The sequence below is a fragment of the Eptatretus burgeri genome, chromosome 3, assembly GCF_056783735.1.
Source record: "Eptatretus burgeri isolate ZD-2024b chromosome 3, Ebu_testis_v1, whole genome shotgun sequence".
Classification (NCBI taxonomy): Eukaryota; Metazoa; Chordata; class Myxini; order Myxiniformes; family Myxinidae; genus Eptatretus; species Eptatretus burgeri.
Genome location: NC_140963.1, coordinates 37,985,565 through 38,011,517, shown reverse-complemented (window position 1 = coordinate 38,011,517; position 25,953 = coordinate 37,985,565). Strand labels below are relative to the sequence as shown.

Here is a 25,953-nt window from a genome sequence, read left to right as displayed (position 1 = left end):
GACCCCTACGACCTCAGGTACCAACCCCGTCGGGACTAGGGAATGAAACGGGGGTCAACTCCAAAAAAGAATTTTGAAAAATAAATACCACTGATATTTGACACTTTTGTAAACTTGAATATGCTCTTTCCAATGGTGAACAATTTGAAGTGGTATACCTTGTCGTATATTTGCAATCCTCACCTGAATTTCAGGGAAAAATGAAAATTTTTAATTTTTGAGGGATCATGACTGTAATATATATATATATATATATATATATATATATATATATATATATATATATATATATATATATATATATATATATATATATATATGACTGATTAAGAAAAGTAAACATGTATTTGAATACTACTACCATACAGTTATTACCTGAAAAAAATTCAAGCTTCTGGGATGGGTCAATAAAAATATATGGGGTCTCAAAGTTGGGTCTTCATACAAAACCAACATTTTTTTCTGGATTTCAACTGATCAGGTGATAAAATTTAAAAGAGGTGTACTCAGTTTTATGTTTGTTCCTTATAGAGCAGTTATAGAAGAATAATCTCTGAAAATTTCAAGGCTCTAGCATTAATATTTAAAAAGTTGTGGGAGTTTAAAAGTAGCCGTTCATTTTGTGATGCTTGCAACGACCATAAAAATAGGGCCACAACCACATTTTCAACCCTCAATATCTCGGAGTTGACCGCATCTATGGACCTAAAATGTTACGCAGCTTCATTTTGATACCTGGGAACTATTTTATGAAAGTTTAAAGTAAATCTTTGGGGGTCAACTGGGAGGCCTCTGGTGATATGAGATGGAATGAGTCATTAGTTGGTGGTAATTAAAGATCCCACGTTATCCGGCAAAGAATGGTCGAGTTATCGCCGGCATCCGAAACAAAGCACTGCATTAGCGGTCCAGCTGTGTTTCCAGAAACCACGTGCTGCAATCACGTGTTGCACATGCATGAATGAATCGTGATTACAAACTTGGAGAAGGAGGAGAAGGAGAAGGAGAAGGAGAAGGAGAAGGAGGAGAAGGAGAAGGAGGAGAAGGAGAAGGAGGAGAAGGAGAAGGAGGAGAAGGAGGAGGAGGAGAAGGAGGACAAGGAGAAGGAGGAGAAGGAGAAGGAGGAGAAGGAGGAGGAGGAGAAGGAGGACAAGGAGGAAGAGGAGAAGGAGGAGGAGAAGGAGGAGGAGGAGAAGGAGGACAAGGAGGAAAAGGAGAAGGAGGAGAAGGAGAAGGAGAAGGAGGAGAAGGAGAAGGAGGAGAAGGAGAAGGAGAAGGAGAAGGAGGAGAAGGAGAAGGAGGAGAAGGAGAAGGAGAAGAAGGAGGAGGAGGAGAAGGAGGAGGAGGAGAAGGAGGAGGAGAAGGAGAAGGAGAAGGAGGAGAAGGAGGAGGAGAAGGAGGAGAAGGAGGAAGAGGAGAAGGAGGAGGAGAAGGAGAAGGAGGAGAAGGAAAAGAAGAAGAAGGAGGAGAAGGAGAAGGAGGAGAAGAAGGAGGAGGAGGAGAAGGAGGAGGAGGAGAAGGAGAAGGAGGAGAAGGAGAAGGAGGAGAAGGAGAAGGAGGAGAAGGAGAAGGAGGAGAAGGAGAAGGAGGAGGAGAAGGAGAAGGAGAAGGAGGAGAAGGAGGAGGAGAAGGAGGAGAAGGAGGAGAAGGAGGAAGAGGAGAAGGAGGAGGAGAAGGAGAAGGAGGAGAAGGAGAAGAAGAAGAAGGAGGAGGAGAAGGAGAAGGAGGAGAAGGAGAAGGAGGAGAAGGAGAAGGAGGAGAAGGAGAAGGAGAAGGAGGAGATGGAGGAGGAGGAGATGGAGGAGGAGAAGGAGAAGGAGGAGAAGGAGAAGGAGGAGAAGGAGAAGGAGGAGAAGGAGGAGGAGGAGGAGAAGGAGGAGGAGGAGGAGAAGGAGGAGAAGGAGGAGGAGGAGGAGGAGGAGAAGGAGAAGGAGGAGGAGGAGGAGAAGGAGGAGAAGGAGAAGGAGGAGAAGGAGAAGGAGAAGGAGGAGAAGGAGGAGAAGGAGAAGGAGAAGGAGGAAGAAGAAGAAGGAGGAGGAGAAGGAGAAGGAGAAGAGAAGAAGAAGAAGAACAAGAAGAAGAAGAAACCCTAGAATTCCACAGTGTTTGGGTCTCTTCGGCAAAATAAAAGGAAAAGCAATTGTCATTTTCCAATATCTTTTGTACACCAGAAACCAATAAAGACAACTGGGATAAACTGGAGATAAAATCAGTTTTCTTTCACGCACGCTCGAGCAGATAATGAAGAAAATGAAGAAGAACCTTAAAATCCACCCTGTTGTTTCGCTCGTTTCTAGGCTTTGCCGATTTCCTATTAAAAAAAAAAAAACTAGATGGTATTCACACAATACATACCCCACACAGTCTTGACAAGGGCTTGGTGCCAGTCAACTCGTTTTTTTTTTTTTTAAGGGGTTTTTTTTTTTTCCTTTCTTCCAATAAGGCTGCCAGACCACGTGACGGATGACGTCATCTTTATCAAACCAAATTTCCCATGGGAAGTTGATCAATTAGTTAAATTTCGCATTGATCGGTTAAGCGGTTTCCCCTATGAAAATTCTCAAATATTTCCCCTGAGATCCAATATGGCTGCCAGACCACGTCACGCATGATGGTTATCTTAATATAAATCCTGTTCAAATTTCAAGTCAATTGGATGAAAATTGAGGATTTCAGAAATTTAGCCTGTGTTGACATCAAAAATAGTTGGTGGTTGAACTTCGTGACCTGATATGCAAATCCTGTTCAAATTTCAAGTCAATCGGATGAAAATTTACAATTTTAGAAACTTGGCCTATGTTGACCTCAAAAATAATTGTGGTTGAATTCAGTGAGGTAATATGAAAATGCTGTTCAAATTTCTAATCAATTGGATGAAAATTGAAGATTTTAGAAATTTGTCTAAGCTGACCTTTGGCTGATGTTGACCTTAAAAGAGTGACCACCATATCACATGTGGTAAAGTTTCAATTTCCTCTGTTGAACGGTTTTCAATGAACGCTCTTAACAAAATGCAGACTCTTCGAGGTCCATCTCTTTCTGGGGTATTTATGTGTGCGTGTGTATGTCCGTGGGCCCTGTCTCTAAGTAGAATTGTTTAAGGAATTGCTTGTACATTTGATTCCCTTCTTTATTCGGATAACTCTGCCCTTACGTGCTCCCCTCGTCCCCTGATTATTGTAAATAAGTTTCCCTATTGTTGAATGTCCCAGCTCGTTCCCTGTCATTTCTTTTTATTGGCTTAGCACGGTGTGTGTTGAGAATTAGCGAGGCAGTAAATTGTTCATTTGGACCGACGGGCCTCGGTAACCATCCGCTCGGGTTACACACGGTTCGGGCACGGTAACGGCTCGTTCCGCTCGAGGTTCACCGAGGGTGTGAATTCCCCGGTAGCTTTGCCGCGTGGGTAATTAGGTATATTGAAGTTTGGTAATTGACCCTACTCCATGCGGTCGAATTATTGGCGATTCATGGTCCTGTAAGGGACCCATGCCTTTCAGACTTATCTGAGAGTCACGACCTAAATTCCGGGTGTTCGGTGGAGACGACGCTACTGCTCCACCTAGCGGTCGTGCTCGCCAATGATACCCAGCTCCACAACAATACCTCTGCCACGTAATGCCTGATCCACGAGAACATATCGGGCCCAATACATTTTTGAAATATCATGCAAAACAGAACTATATTGTTTTTGGCCCTATCTCTCAATGGTGAAAAATCACTTTCAAAATTAAATAATTCTCATCTCCAGATCCGGATTCGGATCTTCACCAAAATCGAATCAGTTCGTCCTTGTCACACACTGAACCTGTCCATAAAATTTCATCCAGATCAGTTCAACAACTTTTTGAGATATCCTGAACACAAACAGACATGCAGACACAGACAGAAAGGGGGTGAAAACATAACCTCCTTCACATTCGGCGGTGGAGGTAATAAAACCTAAACTTGGGAAGATGGCAAGCAGATGATACAGTTTCAAGATATTTTTTAAAACACCAATGAATGGCATTCACTGTGACTATGGCCTGACATTGGCTTAGCGGTTAGGGTGGCTGGCTTGGGATCCGAGTGTCCTGTCGAGTTTGAAAAAGGTTGGTCGCTGAATTAACACCAGGTGGGGTTGACTCAGCTTGTCACCCTACCAAAATCGACGAAATGAGAACCAGTGTGCTGGTAATAGGGGCACTGCATGAGCGGTGTAGCCGCGTCCCCAACCAATGATGCAACCAGCAGCTTAAAGGCTGCACACAAGTGTGTGTGTGTGTGTGTGTGTGTGTGTGTGTGTGTGTGTGTGTGTGTGTGTGTGTGTGTGTGTGTGTGTGTGTGTGTGTGTATGTGTGTGTGTGTGTGTACTATGACTGAGAATGAGTGCTGTAACCAGCATTTAATGTGCCTTGAAGCAACCGATGCTTTCCCCAAACCAAACAAGTCATTCCCAATCTTCCATTATCCAGAACATGAAAAATGCTTTATCTTGTCCTCCATTGTATTCATTTTGCATCATTTGTAATATAAAAATAAAATTGTAGAGAGTCACATGTCAACATGATCGAGGTAGTGAAGACACTCACCTCTAAGCTGTCAAGCCTGGGTTCGAGTCCCGACCCAGCTATAAACTGTCATCCCGGTGTTTCATCAATGTGTGTACCGTCCCTCGGATGGGCTTAAACGGGCATCCCGTCTGCTGGCATTAGTTGGTGAACATTAAAGATCCCACGGTGTTCTTTGTGAAGAGTAGGCAAGCCATCTCCGGCACCCCGATATAAATTAGAGATTCCTGCCCTAACCTCCAGTTGGAATGGCGACCTGACCACGATTGTAGTGTTATTAACTGCTTCGGTAGCACCAACGCTCTGCACAGAGCATAGTACATGATGAAGATGAAGTGAAGGCAGAGATTCCATTTCAATAAGGAGCAAAAAGGGTAGAAAAGAAGTTGAAGTGGCTTGATTGGCAAACATGTGAAATGGTGCGGTGTGGGAGTTGCGTAGACAACAAGTTTGACAGCTGAACAAGACTTGAAGAACACAGAGAAGCCACAGACTTTTCTCACGTGAAAGACGGTTGGGGAAGGGGAGAAAAAAATGAGGATAATGAAATTGGCAAGCAGAGAGGAATGATTGCAAGGGAAAGAAACAATCCATGTTTGTACCCAGCTGGGATCGGGAGAGGCACTCACACATTCTGGAGAAGATACCGTAATCGCACATGTCGGGTTAACGTTATATATCTGCATGATTTTTTTTTTCAAATACAAAGGGATTCTTTCTGCAACCTCCCCTCCTCACCCACTCACCTCCTCCCTTTATTCCTCACCTCCCCAACCTCATCACTGACAGCTCTCACAAAGAAGCAGAGGCACAGCGTCTGCTGCTCTTTCATCAGAGAACAGTTAGTGGCCTGTTACAAGCAAGAGATAAGGGGTAGACATACCGTGGTGAAAGTAGAATCAGGGATAGAAACCAAAGAGTAATGGTACACCGCTTGGCTTCTTCAAAGGTTCTTTGGATCTTGGGACATATCACGTGACAGACAAGGTCGTTTGGACTTTGGGTTTTGTGACCCCCCCCCACACCCCAACGCCCCCTCCCTCTCCCCGAAAGAGTCACGACAGGCTTCTTCAGTTTTCTATCGCCTCTCCTTAGGTCTTGCTCTCCCTCCTTCATTCCGTCACTCCATCTCTCGCCAGTCCTTCCAGGTCGCACGGATTATTCCAGAAACCTCCTTGTGAAACTCCAAAAATTCATGTTTAAGGCTCGTTTGTTCCTCCCTTTTCCTGCTTGTGTTGTCTCCTTCCTCAGTCTGTTCAATCCCACTCTTCCCTCCCAAAGGGTTTCAGGTTGGCCAAGCACCAACACATCTCAGGTCATCCTCCATTCCTACCCAGTCCTTTCCATCCTCGTTAACCACCCTCCTACCTCCCCCACCTATTTGCAAGTTGCTCTGCTTCCTTCCCTCTTCCTATTCGTTCATCGCCTTTCTGCATCTATGTGTTGCCTAACTGTCAGTGCATTCTCTTTCCACCCTCTGTCACCTTGTTGTTCCATGAGCCTCGACTTAAATTGAAAAAAAAAAGAAGAAAACTATGCCAATGAGCCAAGAACTACCCAGCAATATTTAAGACCTGAAGAGACTCAAAAACATCAACTTGAAAACAATGTTGCAAAACTGCACAAGTCTTGTTCGAACGTCAAGGTCTCTGCACCCAGGCCGAGCGCACAGACAAACGGACCCAACTCCATCCCTCCCACACACTGGCTCACTGAAAGGAATGCACACCCACACATGTAGGAACACACCCTCCCACACAGCTTCCCTTCCACGAGGGTGTGCCGCATAAAAGCAAGTGTATAAATGCAGGAAGGAAAATGATAATCATCACACAAACGGCGCATTTATATTTTCAGATTTCAGAGAATCAAACTATGATATAATGTGCGCAAAATGCCAAATTTCACCATTCATATCTGAGTGAGGTTTATAAACGAGTAAAAATAAATAAATTTTAAAATCCCCCCAAAAAACCCGCAAGTCAAAAGAAAATAACAAATAATAACTTACACTTTACAGGTGGAAAAGAGTGCAGGTATCCATTAACAGGAATGCGCAATTAAAACATACTTTATCGACCAAGGGAAAGAATTATAGCTCATGAAAAATTAAGAGCAAGCACTTGCCTCGGTTGAGACCGATGAACGAGTTGAGAAGGCCGGAATGATGGCATGGAGGTAATGCACACTCGCCTCTAAGCTGTCCAGTCTGGGTTCAAATCCTGACCCAGGTACAAGCTGTCATCCCGGTGCTTCGCAGGCACGACGATTCATCGATGTTTGTGCCGTCACTCGGACAGACGTTAAAACTGGGCGTCCCGTCTGCCGGCATGAGTTGGTGGATGACAAATATCCCACGGTGTCATTCGTGAAGAGTAGGCGAGCTATCACCGGCACCCTGAACAAATTACAAATTCTTGCTCTAACCTGTGGAGGTAATTGCATTAGCGGCACAGCCACGCCCTCAGCGAATGATGCTACCCCGCAGCTTTGTGCTGCAAACAAAAGAAGAATAGTTGAGAGAAACCAGTTTTTGGGGTGGGGGAAGTGGGGTGGCTGGTAAAGGCAACTATCTAAAATCTTTCAAATTCGATTTTCGATGTGCCATTAAATCTCCTATATTTTAGTACCAAGCATCTCAAATACAGCCAAACATGGAGGGGAAAAAAAGGAATCTTGTGGACCTCCTCCACACACCCCAACCACCTCGTATTTTAGCACTCGGTATTCAAAATACAACCGTGCATGAAGAGAAGACAATTGTCAGTTTTACTTGCTAAATGCTCTCTCCTGTTATTTTAAAGCACAGATATTAAGAATGTATAAAACCAACACACCTGCACATCTTTTCATTGTACATCATTAGCTCGTAAAGGTGTGCAAGGTGTTCAACCACGGTGCCACAAGAGTGTAGCTGTTGCAGTGAGTTTCACCCTGTTAGTTTCCTCCCCCTCAATCCCCAGAGTTAAGAAAATTTAAGGCACTCAACATAATCAGTATCCAAAGCAAAGCATAGGGTCTTTATCATTTCATTTCATTTTATCCAAACCATAGAAAGATTGGTGATATAATGGTCTTCAATCAGAAAAAAAAAAGCAGTGCAGAGGGTACACTTCATCAGCAGCTCAACCACACATCATCTTAAAGGGTGACCGTCGTTATGGACATCCACGAGGATGTTAGTTACCCTCCATTGGCATGACAACAATGATTCAACCGGTTCACTCAGTGTACACACTTTTAATGACAGGGTGTTATTGTTGCGGGGCCGGACATCGGCTGTGGGCACGACCGCTGGATGGAGCCGCAAGTCGGCTCGACCGATTGCCCGGAATTCAGATCATCGTCCTGGATAAGTCCGGACTCGACGAGTCCTCGATCGGACCAAAATCCGCCAATGAATAGACCACGTGGGGTAGGGTCGATTGCCAACTTCAATTTACCTAAATACCCATGTGGTCCAACTACCGGGGAATTTCACCCTCGACGGCACTCGTACGAAAACGAGCCGCTTGGCACGCTCGTTCCGTGTGCGATTCCGAGCGGTTTAATGGCCAAGAACCGTCGGTCCCAATTATCCTGTTACAACGGCAATGGCCAGCTAATCCCTCAAACGTGACACACTAAGTCAATGCAAGACACGAACAAGCTGAAAACATTGAACAAATGGGGGGTTTATTTATAATGCAATAGGTGGGGAATGAGGGAAGCACATAAGGGCAGAACTAAACAGACTATTGAGAATGCAATGCAAATATATACAGCACAGGCACTTAAACGGTTTTCTACTTAGTAGACGGGCCCACGAACACACACACACACACACACACACACACACACACACACACACACACACACACACACACACACACACACACACACACACACACACACACACACACACACACACACACACACACCAATAATTGGACCAAAAGGTCTTTATTTGGACCTCCAGCCCGGAGGATAGTCGGGCTGAGGACCAGGATGGCTGGCTACCTAGCCGCGAACGCGCGACTGGACGTTCCCTCCTTCCGGGAGCTCCGGTCTCTGAAGGACTGGTGCGGCGCAACCGAACCCAGCCGAGGTGAGATGAGGTGATCACCCAAGCTCGCGATCTCGCGGAAGAGGCGGCAGAGGAGGATGAGGAGGATGCCGACCAGACCAGACAGTCTTCCCCGAGACGAGTGCTCCAGTGAGATGACGACCGAACGCAGCTAGAACGAGATGGATCGCTCGAGATGATGCTCCTCCTCAAGTCTCCTCTCCACTTCTTCCATCCCTTCACTTCTCCTCAAGTCTCCTCCTCGCTTCTTCCTTCCCTTCGCTTCTCCTCAAGTCTCCTCGCTTTCTGCATCGCTGCAAGCTTCCTTTATACGATCCGGTGCGCTGCTCGCTCCCCCTCCCCCTTTCCGGCGCGTGGTAGTTGTCGTTCTTTTCTGAGCATACTTTTTGTAATGGTCATTCCTGTTTACGTCTCAGAATCTCAGGGCGGGAGTGTTGTTCTTTTCTGAGCATACTTTTGATAAACCTCCTAACTATTAAAATAAATCACAGCGCATTTACATTGATTTACCCATTAGACAAGGGAAAGGAAGCTATCTATAAAACACATACTTACCGAAATATCTGAGCTGAAGGACCTGAATGTTGTGTGCGATAGATTTCCAAATTTGTAACATTATTACTTGCTGGAAGTCATCTGCAATGGAATTTAACCTTCTCCTTAATCAAAAACTGTGCAATGTTTCGGCGTCTCCCTCAGCACACCGACAACACTTTCTTGGTACCACTACAGGTTGGCACAACTCGAGGATAATTTCTGCAGAGATGGCAGGGACCAATAAGACATGTCGTTTCATCCACGTTTGTGCCAATCTGGGAAGCAATCTGGAACGCATAGCCAGAGATACTCCTCGCAACACAATATTCACCCAAAATGAAAACAACACAACATTCATTCAAGACTATGTCGTATTCCAAAATATTGTTACGGTTGTGGGGGTAGATGGAGGAATTTCAAAGGAAAGTTAGTATTGAATGGAGTTGTTTGGTCCGTGGATGTGTAAGAGACATCTTTATGTAAGCAAGGAAAGTGTGAGCTTTAGTGTTAGGTGTCACCACACGGGGTGGTGCGGTGGTAATTAGCTAGGGATTAAAAATAAGCTCCCCCAGTATGTGATTGCTGCCCTCTGACCGATTCCTATGTTTTTGCAACAACAAGCGAGCAAAGCGTGCCGAGCAGGCAGAAGCCCCGCCATCATGGGATTCGTGCGAGCAAGCCACTCCCCGGAGGTGGAACGGTTGTTTGGTTTGATGTCAGGAGAGATAGAGAAGCGAGGAGGTTGTTGGCTTGGTTGGACGAGTTGTGAGTAAGGGATGCACACGATCAAGAGAGAACGTAGCTCGGAGATTGCCTGTAAGAACAGGGCTTTACAGCTGGCTTTCCTTTGGTGCATGGAGATGACGGCATGATTCTCGTAACCATGCTGAGGCGAAATAGCTCGCATGCTGAGCAAGACTTTGGCCATTGGCTCTTGGTTGGGTCGTAGAGTCGGACGTCAGAACCTCATGTATGTCAAACAGCGGGTCGGTGAGAATGATCAACACACCAAGCAGCTGCATGGGGTCTCCAAGTCTTGTCTAAATAAACCTTTACATGCCATCTAGTGTGTAACACTTCCCAAATACAACATAAAAGTGAAAGTTCATATCAATAATATCAACAAATACAACATATCAATAATCTCCATACTGGCAGTTTATGAGCGCATGAGAGGATCTTCGACACCATTGCTGCTTGGAGCCGGAGTTAGTGAGATCCATGAATGAATAAACCCATTAACAGTAAGATCTATTTGCAGAGGTCATATCTTTTCAGTAACCTTCAAAATACAAACCTATTCAAGCTTAATTAACACCAGTTAAGATCGACAAATACAACCCTTTTTTGTGAACATGTCCAGTTAAAAAACCAAAAAAGAAAAAGAAAACTTGTAGAGATACATTCAAAGTACACCGCCCCCATGCCAAAGAAATAAATAAAATTCTCCAGTGCGAGACATTGTCGGGGCGCCCGGCAATGCTGCCGTGCCGCACATGGAGATAGAATTGGGAGGGAGCGGTGTACAATTATCAATTGATAAATTGCATAATTAAAATAAATAAATAATAATTGTAAAATAATTAATTTTTCAATCAATTGGCTCACAACAAAACACCTAAACCACCACTGTTTCATCTGAATCTAACCTTTTGAAAAATAATTGAGAAAAGAAAAATTAAATAATTAATCGATTGATTGATAGATTAATTAATTAAAATATCCTTTGTAGCCAAATCACTTGGTCACAGTCATGTCCAAATATCGGCTTCCTAGTTCAAAGGGTGCCTGAGATATTGCCCAGATGAGAAAGAAAATAAATAAGTAATCAATAAATCGATAATTAAGTAATTAATCAATTCATTATTTTTTTTTTTAATACATATATCGTTTCTGCCAAAGCACTTGTTCACTATTGTGCCAAAATTTCAGCTTCCAAGCTCAAAGGATGGCTGAGATATTGCCCAGACAAACAAACGAGAAAGAAAACGGAGTGAAAACCGAGTACAGTACGCCCTTTCGGCAGGAGTCATCACTGGGCGTCTGGCAATGACGATGGTCATACAGAACAGAGAGATGGAATAGGGAGGGCGGTGCACAGAAGAAGGCTTCCAGAAATATTCCATGATGTGCAAAACCGGTATTTTGACACAAAAGACAATGTGAAGTAAGGTAGGTAATCTAATTTACTGGACATGATCACATGTTCACTTCTCCACCAAAAAAAAAAACATTTTTTTTACTTCTCCACCACACTTAACCACGAGGTGGTAGAATACATATAACTAACCAACTAATTCTGGTACTCTGCCTGAAGGCAGATTCAGTGTGGCGAATGCAGCCCAATGACAATGATTACACTGGGAGGTTTGCCATTGCCTTCCCAGTGGTAGTCAGGACAGGAATTTGCAATTTCTTCATGGTGCCAGCAATAGCTCATCTACTCTTCACAAAGGATACTCGTGGGATGTTTAACGTCCAACAAATGTTGGCAGATGTGACGCACTGCTAACATTCTCACACATACTGATGAATCACCCTTCCTGTGAAACACCAGAGTGACAGGTTATAGCTGGGTGGACATTCAAAGCCAGGCTCGGCAGCTCAGAGGTGAGCGTGCATCCCTCTACACTATCGTGCCTGCACTGTTGGAAAATATCATCGATCTTTTATATTACTAAAACTCTCATCTTGTGTATATGTATGTATGTATGTATGTATGTATGTATGTATATGTTCCGGAAATACAGCCAAAACAGTATAGGATAGCACAAAAATTTTCAGCCCACATTACTCACCATTCTCCTGCGGTGTGCAGTATCAAGTTTCGTTAAAATCAGGCAACGAAAAAAATTATTAAAAAATAAATTCCTGAATCAGTCAAGTACTCTTCGGGAGAATTTGATCAATGCAAACAACCTCAGCGGTATAGTTTGCTGGAGCTATCTTTTTTTTTTTTTTAATCAGCCGCTGTCACAACGGGAACCCAACGGGTTCTAGTCTAGTTACGACACGGGTCGTCTAGTTAACAATAAAATTAAAAACTCGAAGAGCACTCGGTAAAGCGCATACCTCCGCAAGGCTGAACAATTTACATTTTGTATCCCACTGATGGGCCAGATCTGCATCCGGGCCTTCACCAAAATCTATTCTGCTCGTTCTTGTTATCTACCCAACGCATTCATTACTCACCTATCCATAACTGTTTGAGATACCGTGCTCCATATCATTTTTGGCTCTCTCTCAATGGTGAAGATTCACTTACAAACAGGGGTAAACCTACGGTGGTGGGGGTAATTAGAGAGTTCATAGAACACATTACCCCGCACAGTCTTGAGAAAAACAAGGACATGGATGGGATCTGTGAAAGGAAAATTTAATTCGGCGAGATGATGTAAAAATGCTGCAATATTTTGTCCAAGTACTGTTCTGCTAAACGAAAGGTTTTTAATGTACAAAAAGGCGATTTGTGTTCTCCAGTGCTCAAGTATACAATTCAATTGAAATTAAATAAAGAAAAATTGTCCCAAAAAATTTCGGAAGTTTACTGCCAATGACGCAGCATCTTTTACACCACCTTATCTAGCATGTTACTTTCAAAGTACACCGCCCCAATGCCAAATAAATAAATAACATTCTCCAGAGAAAGACATTGCCTCCTTTATGACGTCCTTAAAAACAGCGTTTCCTGTTTGGAATGATTTCTGATTTCGTTTGACTGCCAGACAAGCAGGCAGAGTAAAAAATAAATAATCTCACCCCTCTCTGCACAAGCATGATTGGGACAAATTCAAAGCCAAAGTACACTACTGATAAACCTAACCTGCAGGTTCGTGTTCAAAATACAAGATTCAATTGAAATCAAGTTGATCCTCAATCATAAACTGTCATTTGTGGACAGACAAAGTGAACCAAATGCATAACTTCACTTTTCACTTCATGCGCACAGGGTCATAATGTGCCGTTCAGGAAACTCTACATCATCCTCAGCACAACATCACGAGCCTCAAATCTTTACAGTGTCCAAAAGCTGCACTTATGTTAAGCCAGGCACGGAGAAGCTTTCTGCAATTTCGCATCTCCACAAACACCGCCCTCCACACCCATCGGTCGTCATTATAATGAGCCTCCACCCAACTGCTCTCTCATTAACAAGTTCAATTTTACCTCTGCTCACCACATCAACAAGCTTCAATCAGCAAAACAGATGTTTGAACAAGTCAGCTGCTAAACGCAGGCAAAGTACTCATGACATGGCACAGTAGTGGTACCTGTACAGTGACGACACAATTTTGGATAAAGGTTTGCAGGAATTGTCAGAAGTATATAAAAGGCACAATGTTGCATACGATCACGACTACCAGTGTCGTTTTACAGTTTTTCAGTTGTGCGTTGTTTTTTTTTTCCTCATTGTCACAACACACACCGATAGTAGGCTGAAGAATCTGCATACATGCCAAAAGTGTGATGAAATGGCAATTGAAGATGCAACTAATTGACTGCATGTATGCTAACATGGTGGTGGAAGGAGGAGGAAGACAGGGTGTGCATGCACACTAAAGGTCAGTTGTGGGGGTGCAAGATCTGACAATAGAAGCCCAACACTCAACGGTGGGAAAGAATCATAAAAGCCCAACACTACTTTTTCAAAAAAAAGTCACAAAATGAACAGCGGGTGTATTCTCTCGATTTAAAGGAAAATAAAAAGAAGACTTAAACAACGATAACTTTATGAATAATATAGCTGTGAGAAAAGAGCTCTTTTTAAAAACGGATTAAAAAAAAAAGTCTGCAACAACTTGACCGATTCAGGAAACGGCAGCATACATGAATGTCTCAAACTGAAAGGCCACAATTTGTCTTCATGTCACATCTCTAATCAACCCATCAAATGGCATGGCAACCAAGTGAGAGCCATGACATAAATAACTGTGATCATTTCCCACAACATTAATTTGACTTCCCACACCCTTACAGTAGGCTGACAATAGACAAAACCATTTCACACACCCACCATGTTTCACCCACCTGCCCTTTGAGATAAACCATTCTCAAAGCAACATTTGCTACAAACACCCACACAGGCTCCCAAAAAGGCCACGGTACATCGGACACACCATCAATTACAAGCAAGTAATGGCCGAACATGCCTCCAAAGTCTGCATCTGTATGGATCGAAATTTTTAAAAAGAAAAAGAAACATACATCAAAGGGGAAACATTTATCCCAACAAAACTTGCCGGCCTCAAGTTGGGACCACCAACACGATAATGGTTAACAACAACAACAAAAAATACTACTAAAATAAAAATAAAAATAAATCAAGGAAATGTTTGCCTTTCAAGACAAACCGGACATAATTCTACGGCGCAATGTCGACCAATATGCCTCCGCCCACATCAAGTCTTTGCTTACTCTAACTTTTACCTGAAACCTCAACACCATTTGACCTCAATGTCTGATCTGTACATATGTATCATGGTACATCTACTTAGTTTAAGAAGCGAGAAGCGAGAGGAAAAGGGCGAGAGAAGCGAGAGGAAAAGGGCGAGAGAAGCGAGAGGAAAAGGGCGAGAGAAGCGAGAGGAAAAGGGCGAGAGAAGCGAGAGGAAAAGGGCGAGAGAAGCGAGAGGAAAAGGGCGAGAGAAGCGAGAGGAAAAGGGCGAGAGAAGCGAGAGGAAAAGGGCGAGAGAAGCGAGAGGAAAAGGGCGAGAGAAGCGAGAGGAAAAGGGCGAGAGAAGCGAGAGGAAAAGGGCGAGAGAAGCGAGAGGAAAAGGGCGAGAGAAGCGAGAGGAAAAGGGCGAGAGAAGCGAGAGGAAAAGGGCGAGAGAAGCGAGAGGAAAAGGGCGAGAGAAGCGAGAGGGAAAGGGCGAGAGAAGCGAGAGGGAAAGGGCGAGAGAAGCGAGAGGAAAAGGGCTAGAGAAGCGAGAGGAGAAGGGCGAGAGAAGCGAGAGGAAAAGGGCGAGAGAAGCGAGAGGAAAAGGGCGAGAGAAGCGAGAGGAAAAGGGCGAGAGAAGCGAGAGGAAAAGGGCGAGAGAAGCGAGAGGAAAAGGGCGAGAGAAGCGAGAGGAAAAGGGCGAGAGAAGCGAGAGGAAAAGGGCGAGAGAAGCGAGAGGAAAAGGGCGAGAGAAGCGAGAGGAAAAGGGCGAGAGAAGCGAGAGGAAAAGGGCGAGAGAAGCGAGAGGAAAAGGGCGAGAGAAGCGAGAGGAAAAGGGCGAGAGACGCGAGAGGAAAAGGGCGAGAGACGCGAGAGGAAAAGGGCGAGAGACGCGAGAGGAAAAGGGCGAGAGAAGCGAGAGGAAAAGGGCGAGAGAAGCGAGAGGAAAAGGGCGAGAGAAGCGAGAGGAAAAGGGCGAGAGAAGCGAGAGGAAAAGGGCGAGAGAAGCGAGAGGATAAGGGCGAGAGAAGCGAGAGGAAAAGGGCGAGAGAAGTGAGAGGAAAAGGGCAAGAGAAGTGAGCACGAGAAGCGAGCAAGAAGCGGGTGTAAGCGCGCAAAAGAGGAGAAGAAAGTGAGCGTGTGGTGCGCATGTGGGTGTCTGACCAGCATCAACAACGAGACAATTCGTCCTTCCCAGTGCTTGAGCAAGTGAGCGTGTGGTGCGCGTGTGGGTGTGAGCAGCGCCGACAGCAAGTGAGGCACGGGTCGGTCAACAAGTGAGACGCGGGTCAGTCACCGACGGACCGTGTGGGTCACTGGACGTCACCAGTTTCGTGAAGTGTGAGAAGCTACCCGTGTCGCAGCACCAGGGTCTAAACTTGTGACAGACGATCTCGGTGCCCTCCCAGACGTCAACTGGCGTCCAAGGCAGTTCGCGAGAGGGTGCACGGCAAGGCTGGGTGCTGGAGACGGACATGACACGCACGCACACATTTCAGGACGTTTTCACTTCACGGACGACTACTCTGGTGAGCGAGACGATTCTTCTCCTCCCCCTGAATGATCTGTTGGGAACCCTTGTCTGTGTTTAGCTGTAAGTCAACTCCTCATAAGCATCTGCTCTTTGTCTCTTTCCTGGCATTTTTATTGATTTTGCTTTGAAATTTATTCTTTATTTACCTCCGAAAATAAAAAGTTATTTTATTTATTTATTTTATTAATAATAAATTATTTATTGATTTCCAACCTGTCCGTGTTTGTCCTTTCCTGCTATTGGTCTAGCATTGTCCGAACCGAGATAGACTGGGAGGTAATTACCACAGATTTGACCAAAAATAGTCAGCACGCACCAGCAGTTAAAACGCTCGGCCGCCCTAATTAAAATCTAATAGAGATAATATTGGTGCTTTGCCGAGGGCACGCTCCCCGCTCGGGTGACCATGTGACCTCTAGTTAAACAGCATAATTAGACGGTGGACACTGGAACTCGTGGTTAACTGGGTGGCGTACGTGGTTCTAAAACAACCCACTGTACCACAACGTTAATTGTGAGCGGTGGCCCCAGGTCCGGCTCTTCCTAGGACAACCGGGGATTAATCCCCCTGAGTGACAAGCTGGTGTCTCAGTACCCGTGGCCGCAACAATATATTAATTCCAAGTTTGGCCAAAATCCCATCACTGGTTCACACTAGCATGGCAACAGAATTTTTACCTCATGGGACCTCTGACCTTTGACCCCAAATCTAATCAGTTCATCTTTGCATCATTATCCAAACTCATACCAAATTTGAGTTAGATCTCTTCAGCCGTTCTTAAGTTATCATGGTAACGAAAAGCTATCAGACAGACAGACAGACAGAGCCCGAAAACATAATGCCTCTGGCGACTTCGTCAGCGGAGGAATTAAAAACAAACAAATCAATGGGAGCAAAATATCTACACATATCTAGGTCACAAAGGAATACAGGGCAATGTTAAAAACATGAATGGGGATAAAATGATGATCAATACTGCAAGGATTCGGCACAAAAATTACACAACAATCTAGAACAGCCTGCAAAAGGACTGTATTCACCCCCAACCAATAATGCCACATTTCGATGAATTAATAATTTTGTAGAAACAATTTTTCCAAATTAACTTTTTTATTCATAACTGATGAGATCAAACTGGTATAGTTGAAAGAGGTTTCATGTCAGGAATACCTGCAAAAAAAAAACATGTACAAATCAAAATTCACTGGTTGAAAAAAGTATTCAGCCCCTTAGATCAGAACTTGGTGGAAACACCTTTTTCAGCAGTGATTGCCATGAGTGTTTTTGGGGAGATCTCGACCAGCTTTACACAGTGAGATGGTGAAATCTTTGCCCATTCTTCACGTAAAAATTATTCTAGTTCTGCCAAGATTGATGGGGATCGTCGATGGACTGCAATCTTCAAGTCTCGCCATAAATGTTCAATTGGATTCAAGTCAGGACTTTGACTGGGCCGCTCAAGAACATTAATTTTATTATTATTCAGCCACTCCAGTGAGATCTTACCGTTGTGCTTCGGATCATTCTCCTGCTGAAATGTGAATCTCCGACCCAGTTTCAGATTCATGGCTGACTCAAGCAGGTTTTCATCAAGGATTCTCTTGCACCGTCCATTGTCCCTTCCATCCCGACAAGCTTGCCAGTCCCTGCTGATGAAAAGCAGCCCCACAACATGATGCTGCCACCACCATGCTTGACAGTAGGGATGGTGTTCACTGGATGATGTACAGTGTGAGGATTTCCCAGACATAATGCTTTGAATTTACTCCAAAAAGTTCAATTTTTGTCTTGTCTGACCACAAAACTTTTCTCCACACACCTGCAGTGTCATTAAGATGCTTTTTCACAAACTCCATATGAGCTTTTAGATGTGTCTTTTTCAGTAATGGCTTCCGTAATGGCTTCTTTCTTGCCACCTGTCCAGAGGCCAGCTTTGTGAAGGGAGGGGGATATTGTTGATTGATGAACACTGACCCCCATCTTAGACATAGAGCCTTGCAGATCTTTCAAAGTCGTTGTTGGATTTACAGTGACATCCCGAACCAGTTTCCTGCTTGCCCAGCTGCTGAGTTTGGATGGGCGACCTGATCTGGGTAGATTCCGGATGGTATGATATGTCTTCCACTTCTTAATGATGGATTTCACCGTATTCAAAGGTATAATGAGTGATTTTGAAATCTTCTTACAACCCTCTCCTGAACAGTGCTTCTCTATCACTTTATTCCTGACATCTTTGGAAAGCTCCTTCGTCTTCATGTTTGCCTTGTTGGTTGACCCAGTGAGTTGCACCTTAAAACTCCTTGGATAAGTGGGGGAGCTCAACTTTGTATTCAGTGGTAGAACTTAAAACAGGTGAAATCTATTCCACTTATTTTGTAACATTTCAAACAAATCATTTGCTCCTGAAGTGATTTGGGGTTAATTAACCTCTGCCATCGAAGATGGATGGAGGTTACTGTTTTCACCCCTTTCTGTTTGTTTTTGTTTTTGTTTGTTTGTTTGTGAACAGTATTACGGAAAAACTCGACGGATTTCGACGAAACTTGGTGGGGGGGTTAGGTCTGGTCCAAGGATCATGCCATTAGATTTTGGACTTGGTCCAAAATCCAATATGGCCGCTATGGCGACCAATTTGAAAAAACATTTGAAAAATTTTTTTTTTGCATTTCTACATGTTTTAAGTGATTTCCAACCCCCCCCAAAAAAAAATTGTTAGAGAAAAAAATATTTTGCAAATTTTTTTTCAACAAAACTTCGGTTTTTTTTTTTTTTTTTTTGCATTTCTACATGTTATAAGTGATTTCCAACAAAAAAAAACATGCCAAAATTATAATTGCGGCTGATTTTGGAACTTCAGGTGGATATACCCACGTAAAATCAATTTCTGTCTCAAGGAATCTAGTTATGACGAATGAATTGAGTATGTAAAAGTTAAAAGTAAAAGGGAAAGTTGCAAACTATAACTCTGTGAGCACTGTTGACGTCAAATTGAATGAATAGGATATCAGGTTCACTTGAGTGACCTAGCAGTATTGGCGGCGGAGGTTTTGCACTCTACCGAGTGCTCCCCCTCTAGTTATGCAATCGAGAATCACCTGATTTTCACTGTTAAGCAAACGTATTCACATTTTATCTGATTTTTTTTTTTTAGCTTTATCACTTTGGAGTAGTTTATGAAGACTCTATATATTAAGTTTGATTTTAAAGCATCATGAAATATGCTCAGGTGGCATCAAAAGGTGAAAACCTTGGAGGGGGATAAATACTGTTGCAGGCCAGATTGAGACCAGCAATGTCCGACATAAGCAGGTAAGCTGCAGTACCTTTCAGAAAGATTGGACTTTTGCACTAGTGCTTTGGACAAGTTCCAAATTTCCAACACTCAGCTCTGCCTGATATCGCAGAGGGGCACCGCATCCATAGGTGAGTCACACCTTAGTTAGTGATGCAACCAGCTGATATGCTATGACTGTCAGTCAAGCCACACTTCTTCACGTCTCATTTACCTCCCACCCAACACATCAAATTTGTAAAACTACAAGTTTAGGAGAAGGGACAAACTGGCAACCATTTTTCTGGACATTGGTTTGCAGAGGAGGAATCTCACGATAAGGCCTCACTTCCCATACATAAATTTGAGCATTTACAATTCAAAAGCAAGCATTTGGTACAGGCCTTCACAACTTCCCAGAACTTAGCTCTCCCAGCCACATCATTAATTTCCCTTAACAGTTACTACCTCTTTTATTTCCACTACCACTCCCACTACCTTCAACATGGCTCAATGACCAACGGTGGAATATTTCCATCGAAGTTATGCCGTGACACAACTGTGCAGATTCCACAGGCACAATCATATATATATATATATATATATATATATATATATATATATATATATATATATATATATATATATATATATATATATATATATATATATATATATATATATATATATATATATATATATATATATATATATATATATATATTGTTGTGGTTGAGGAAATTTGCAAACCACCATTCAGGTCCCATAGGTGAGATATCTCTGTAAGTATATGTGTAGTTAGCCCCAAACCCGTTGTTTAGAGGGAATAAATGTCATTCATCCGGGCTGCGACCCTTTAAGATAGCCGTTTTTCTGTTCTATCGTTATTTTGAGCCAACCACGTCTCAACCGCCATCACACAACAACCACCAACCGCAACGCCGCTTCACAACAACAACGCCAACAGCCACGACCTTTACCGTCACATATCGCTCTCGCAACCATCGCATCACCGCCATTCCCGCGCCGCTTGTGGGCACCGATACTGGACTCGTACAGGGCGCGCACCGAGCAGCGGGTGCAAAAACACCAGCCTTTCCGAGAAATCGGATCAAGAATGATTCACGCCCACTTCTGTTCCGTCCTATCAGCGAGCGTGGGGCGATTTGGCCCCGCCTCCAGGCGCGTCGGAGTATAATCGATGTATGCAGATTCGAGGATCAAGAATGATTCACGCCCACTTTTCCTTCGTCCAATGGGCGAGCGTGGCTCCGCCCCTGAGCCGATCCTGATCCAAAAATCTGCATATGATTTCTCCTGTCGGACTATAAAGCGCCGAGCGCGGAGCGAATCGAGGAAGTTGGAAAGAGTTGAAAAGAAGAGCAGTTGGGAAGAGTGGGAGAGTTGGAGAGTTGTGGCGGCGGCGAATTCAGTCGAGTTGAGAGTTTCCGTTTTGAAAAGAGTTGGAGAGTTGTGGCGGCGGCGAAATCAGTCGAGAGAGTGTCTGTCGGGGTCCGGAGAGTCTGGAGAAGCCAAGGAGCTTTGTGGAGGTCTGCGCTCGTGTCAGAGTCGGGGAGCTGCGGAGAGGGGAGGCCGGGAACGCGGTCGAGGTCACGGTGGAGTCGCACGTCGCGGGACCCAAGCCAGCCAGATATCCACTTTCCCCCGAGCATCAACAACCCCCCGTTTCCCCCCGCGCTGAGATAGTGTGAGAAGGGGGCCCCGTTCCCACCCCATTCCAGGAGTGCCAGCGAGGCCCGCGGAGTCGGGGCGCCGCCGCCATTTTGCGGCTCATCACCAGACGGGTAGGCTCGACGCGGTCTCGGCCCCAGGCCCGTCTGCCCCCTTGTCGTGGAGGGTGGCCCCTTTTTCTTTTGCTTTGGAGTATATGTGTTGTCGGTGCCGTCTGTGAAGTAAAACTGTATAAGTGTTGCCATGTGCTCGCGTAGTCGGTAGTAGGTCTGCATTGTGTTTCTCTTTTGTTGCATTTGCTTTTTGTGCAGAATTGTCGTGTTACTTTTACATTTGCTTTTGGTGCATAATTGTATATGTGTGCTTTCCGTTTGCCGCGGAATAAATGTGCTTTATGTTGAACTGTTTCTCCAGTTTCGCTTCGTCTTTTCTCTAATTGAATCTCCATCTTACTTCACGTAAAGGGTTGGTCGTGGGCTAAATACGCCCGATAATTAATTGGAACCGTCGAGGTTGACGATAACACCGCTCGGTTATCCCGATAGTACGGAACGGGCCGCTTAAAGTGGCCCGTGTCCGAAGTCGACCTGCGGCGAGGTGCGATAGCCCGGTCTACCCTCCGTGTGGGTACTTAGGTAGGTCGAATCTGGCGAACAACCCTATCCCTCGCGGGGGGCCGATTGGCACGATCGTGGTGAGGCCGAAAGGCCCACCCGTGACTAGTTCCCGGCGTTAGTCCGAGAGGGTCACGACGGGATTGTCCGTCCGGTGGGCGACGTGCCGCGATTCGAGTTACGTGGCCGCTCGCACGCCGGCGGGCGCGAATCCGCAACAATATATATATATATAAAATGTGTTTATGAACATGGATGTTCTATAAATATAATGGAAACCCACAATGAATAGAAGAGGGGAAATATTACAAAAATACATCAAAAAGGTGATCTTGTGGACTGTAATAAACAGAGATGTTGCACTTTCGTCCATAATCCTGTACCAGGAAAAAGTCTTGAATGTGATGCTATAACCAAGACTAAAGGATGCTGTGGACAAGGAACCTCAAGAGGAACAAGCAGTGTTAATAAAATTAAGATCATGCCAAGCTAGATCTTTATCCTCGGAAGGATCATTGAAGGAATTCTTTCCTTCCAGGCAAATATTGTAGTCATCTAGGGAGTTCATAGAACACATTAGCCAATACTGTCATGAGAAACGACGACATGGGTGGGGCCTCCAAACAACAAATTTAATTGGTCTCGATGACATAAAATGCTGCAATTGTTTGTCCAGGTACTGTTGAACAGAAAGGTTATGAATGTGCAAAAAGGCAATTTGTGTTCTACAGTGTTACAAGTATATAATTAAGTCGAAATAATGATATTAAAAGTCGGAGGAAAAAAATTTCCGTATGTTTACCACGGTTGATGCAGCGTGGTTTTACACCACCTTATTTGACACGTTACATTAGTTACTAGCTTATCTGGAATTTGAATTCCAGATAAGTTATTGTCATCGTGCACAGTCCATCTCTCCGTCTGTCCGTACGTCCGTCTCCTATTTCGACTTTTCTGGCCAAACTGCTGGGCCGATCCGGCTGAAATTTGGCAGCAACGTTCCACTCCTGACTGGTAACAGGAATTGCAAAGCTCGTTCTGGTCACATGACTTCAAGTCGGTCAAATGGCCGACTGAGTAAATTTATTCAAAAAATCTTCTTCTCCAGATCCACCTGTCAGAATAATACCAAATTTGGGTTACAACATTAGGACAGGGTCATGATTTTAAATTGTGGAGATCTTGCCGATCACATGACCAGAAGTGTGTCAAAATGGCAGACTTAGTAAATGTTTGGGAAAATCGTGTAAATTCCTTCAAAATTCATCTTCTCCAGATCCACCAGTCAGAATGCTACCAAATTTGGGTTACAACATTAGGCCATGGCCCAGATAAGCTACAGGTCCAGTGGATCCTATTCTTCATGCCTGTTGTTTGTGTCCTTTATGACATCCTTAAAAACAATGTTTCCTGTTTGGAACGATTTTCAATTTTGTTTGATTGCCACAGGCAGAGTAAAAAAAATTTATCTCACTCCTCTGCACATGCGTGATCATGACAAATTCAGAGCAAAGTACTGCTAAACTATAGATTCATGTTCAAAATATAACGTTCAATGTAAATCAAGTTGTTCCTTGATCATCTTTGTAGACAGAGCAGACAGAATTGAACTAACTGCTTAACCCCACTTTTCACTTTGCGTGCGACTGAAAGGCCTTTAATAGTGTAGACAGGAAATCACTATGGAGTAGACCATAACATCACAGTATACCAGATAAGTTTGTGCGGATATTTGAGAACATGTACAATGGAATGGAAAACTGTGTTGAGACAGAAGATGGAATTACAGAATGGTTCATGGTATCAACAGGTGTAAGACAAGGATGTGTGTGTGTGCTCACACCAATGCTATTCAATATAGCCATAGACTAGGTAATGTGCAGACTCTCAGGGAAACATCATTGGGCCTGAGATGGAATTGACCGAGGCACCGAGAGGAACTTGTTCTTGCAGATGATATTGCTCGAATTTCCAAGAAATACAAACAAGCAAAATAAGATGGATGCCATATCCAAGAAGGGGGACCAATATTGGCCTGAAAATCCATTAAAAAAAAAAATCAAAGTTATTGGAGATAGGGCCTAAACATGATTATACAAATCTCAAAATTGGAGAAACCCACACTGGAAAGAGTAGTCAGATGCATCTACCTGGGGAGTACAGTCACTGAGGGTGGAATCGTGGAGGATGAAGTCATATCTCGGATGGCAAAAGCTGCATTCACGATTTGGAAAATATTTGGAAGAAGCAAACAATTAACACAAGGACAAAGATCTGGCTCTGCAATAGCACTGTCAGAGCTGTGAATTTGTTTTAAGGAGAGAAGTGACCTGTTACGAAGAATGTAGGAGCCTCCAAGCTATGAGAATAAGCTGGCAAATGAGGGTGACAAACATGGATTGAAGAAAACAGGAAAAAACAAACATGGATTTGAGGAAAATTGACAGCTTACCATCAGCCCTTCATTGGCAAACCACATTTCTAAGTTGGCCTCCAAAGCGAAACCAGGGCTTTTAAGATCATTGGCATCTCCCGCAATGAAGCTGAGTCTTTGGGCCTCTCACTCAATCACCGCAGGTTGGTCGGTGGTCTTTCTGTCTTCTACCGACTCCTCTCCAGCCTTGCCCCCCCTGCTCTCTCTGCGATTTGTCCCAACCACATTTCCACAGGGCGCTCAAGGTCCGCCAACAACCCCCTTCTGGTAAAACTACCAAAATCACGAATCACTGCTCATCTTCACTCTTTCATTCCTCTTTTTTCCCGCCTTTGGAATAAACTTCCTCACTCTATTCTTTCCCATTCTTCCCTCCAGGCTTTCAAAACAGCTGTTCACCACCACCTCTTATCTTCCCCCATCCAAATCCTCGATCTTTTCTACCCCCGATAATCCACCCATGCCCACTTCCTTCAATTCTCCTGCTTTCCTTCCTGAAAGTCCCTGTAATGTCCATCTTCTCCTCGCCATGTTCCCCGTCCCATCCCCATCCCTCTCCCTTCCACAGTTCACCTGTGTCTGTTCCCCAATGTTTTGTCCCTTCCACTCCCACCCCTCTTGTCTCATGCCTCCTTGCTGTGAGTTGTGTGTTAGCTCTCATACGAGCCTCGACCAAGGTATACAAAAAAAAAAAAAAAAAAAAAAAAAAGCCAGTCACCGACTGGGAATTCTTCATCACACAAAGTCCTTCCTTGACACTTGATCTCCTATCCACCTACAATTCCTTAATCGGCAGCTTGATGGAGTACCCTCTGCCTCACACCTTGCTCAGCTTGATGCCGTGGCAGCCAAGGCCTTTAAGATTATTGAAATCTCCCGCGATGAAGTGGAGTCCATGGGTCTATCACAGACAGGTCAGTGGTCTCTGTGATTTCTACCACCTCCTTTCTGGTCTTGCAACTTCTGCTCTTTCCATGCTTTGTTCCTCCTCATCCCCCCCCACCCCCAGGTTTCTGCAGAGTTCATGTGGTTCACCATAAATCCCCTTCCAATCAAACTGCCAGAATCCAGAATCACTTGCTCATCTGCACTAATATGAATTTTTCCCACCTGTGGAACCAACTTCCACATTCTCTGCAATGTCATTCTTCCCTCCAGGTCTTCCAGACAGCTATTCACCACCATCTCAGATCATGGCAAATCTAAAACCATTATTTTTTGTCCCCTCGTTAACCCCCCCCCCCAACCCTTTCCAAATTTTCAGTGTTCTCCTTTCTGAGGGTTTGCTTGTATATCAATCTTGTCCACAGATACCCAGCATTCCTCCCCACATCCCTTATTTGTCTAAGTCGAACAGCAGGAATGGAAGAAAAGTCTCCCTCTATTTCATCCTTCAACCCTGTTGTTGGTGTCTACCCCTCTCTTGCTACTGCTACTTTTGTTCTGTTGCATCCTGATCCGTTCAGTGTTCTAGCTCCTTCACGAGCCTCAACGAGTGACTTCTTTAAGGCCACACTGAGGTGAACAGAGCTACTATCCACCAGGAGCGACTCCTTGAGGAATATCTGCCTACGAGAGATTCCGCCTACGAGAGAACCATGAAAAATATGCATTTGCCTCATAACGTCACCAAATGACGTCATAATGTCTCAAGCTTGACATATCTAGAAAGCACTCAGAGGTGTTCAATTTGAGGTACTACACGATATGGTTCCTAAAACTTGAAAATTTGACCTTGGGGTCAAATATGTTTGATCAAGGTCAAAGGTCAAGGCCAATCGCCACCAAAAATTAATCAGCTGAGCGCCAGACCATGAACTATATTCCCATGAAGTTTGAAGACGATCCGATCAAAATTACTCAAAAAATAAGGG

At 44.2% G+C, this 25,953-nt stretch overlaps 1 protein-coding gene across 13 annotated transcripts in view; it reads right to left on the bottom strand.

The window, feature by feature from the left end:
- LOC147029707 (NGFI-A-binding protein 1-like) overlaps positions 1–25,953 on the bottom strand; it is a 60,489-nt gene that overhangs the window by 30,094 nt on the left and 4,442 nt on the right. For 2 of the 13 annotated variants that reach the window (XM_085872961.1, XM_085872957.1), the window contains one exon: positions 6,681–6,951. The exons of 8 other annotated variants lie outside the window; for them this stretch is intronic. The gene's annotated coding sequence lies outside the window, so the exon portion shown is untranslated. Of the gene's footprint in view, positions 1–5,436; positions 5,573–6,680; positions 6,952–25,953 lie in introns of those variants that run through there. 3 more of the 13 variants (XM_085872962.1, XM_085872956.1, XM_085872965.1) reach the window with 2 other exon arrangements.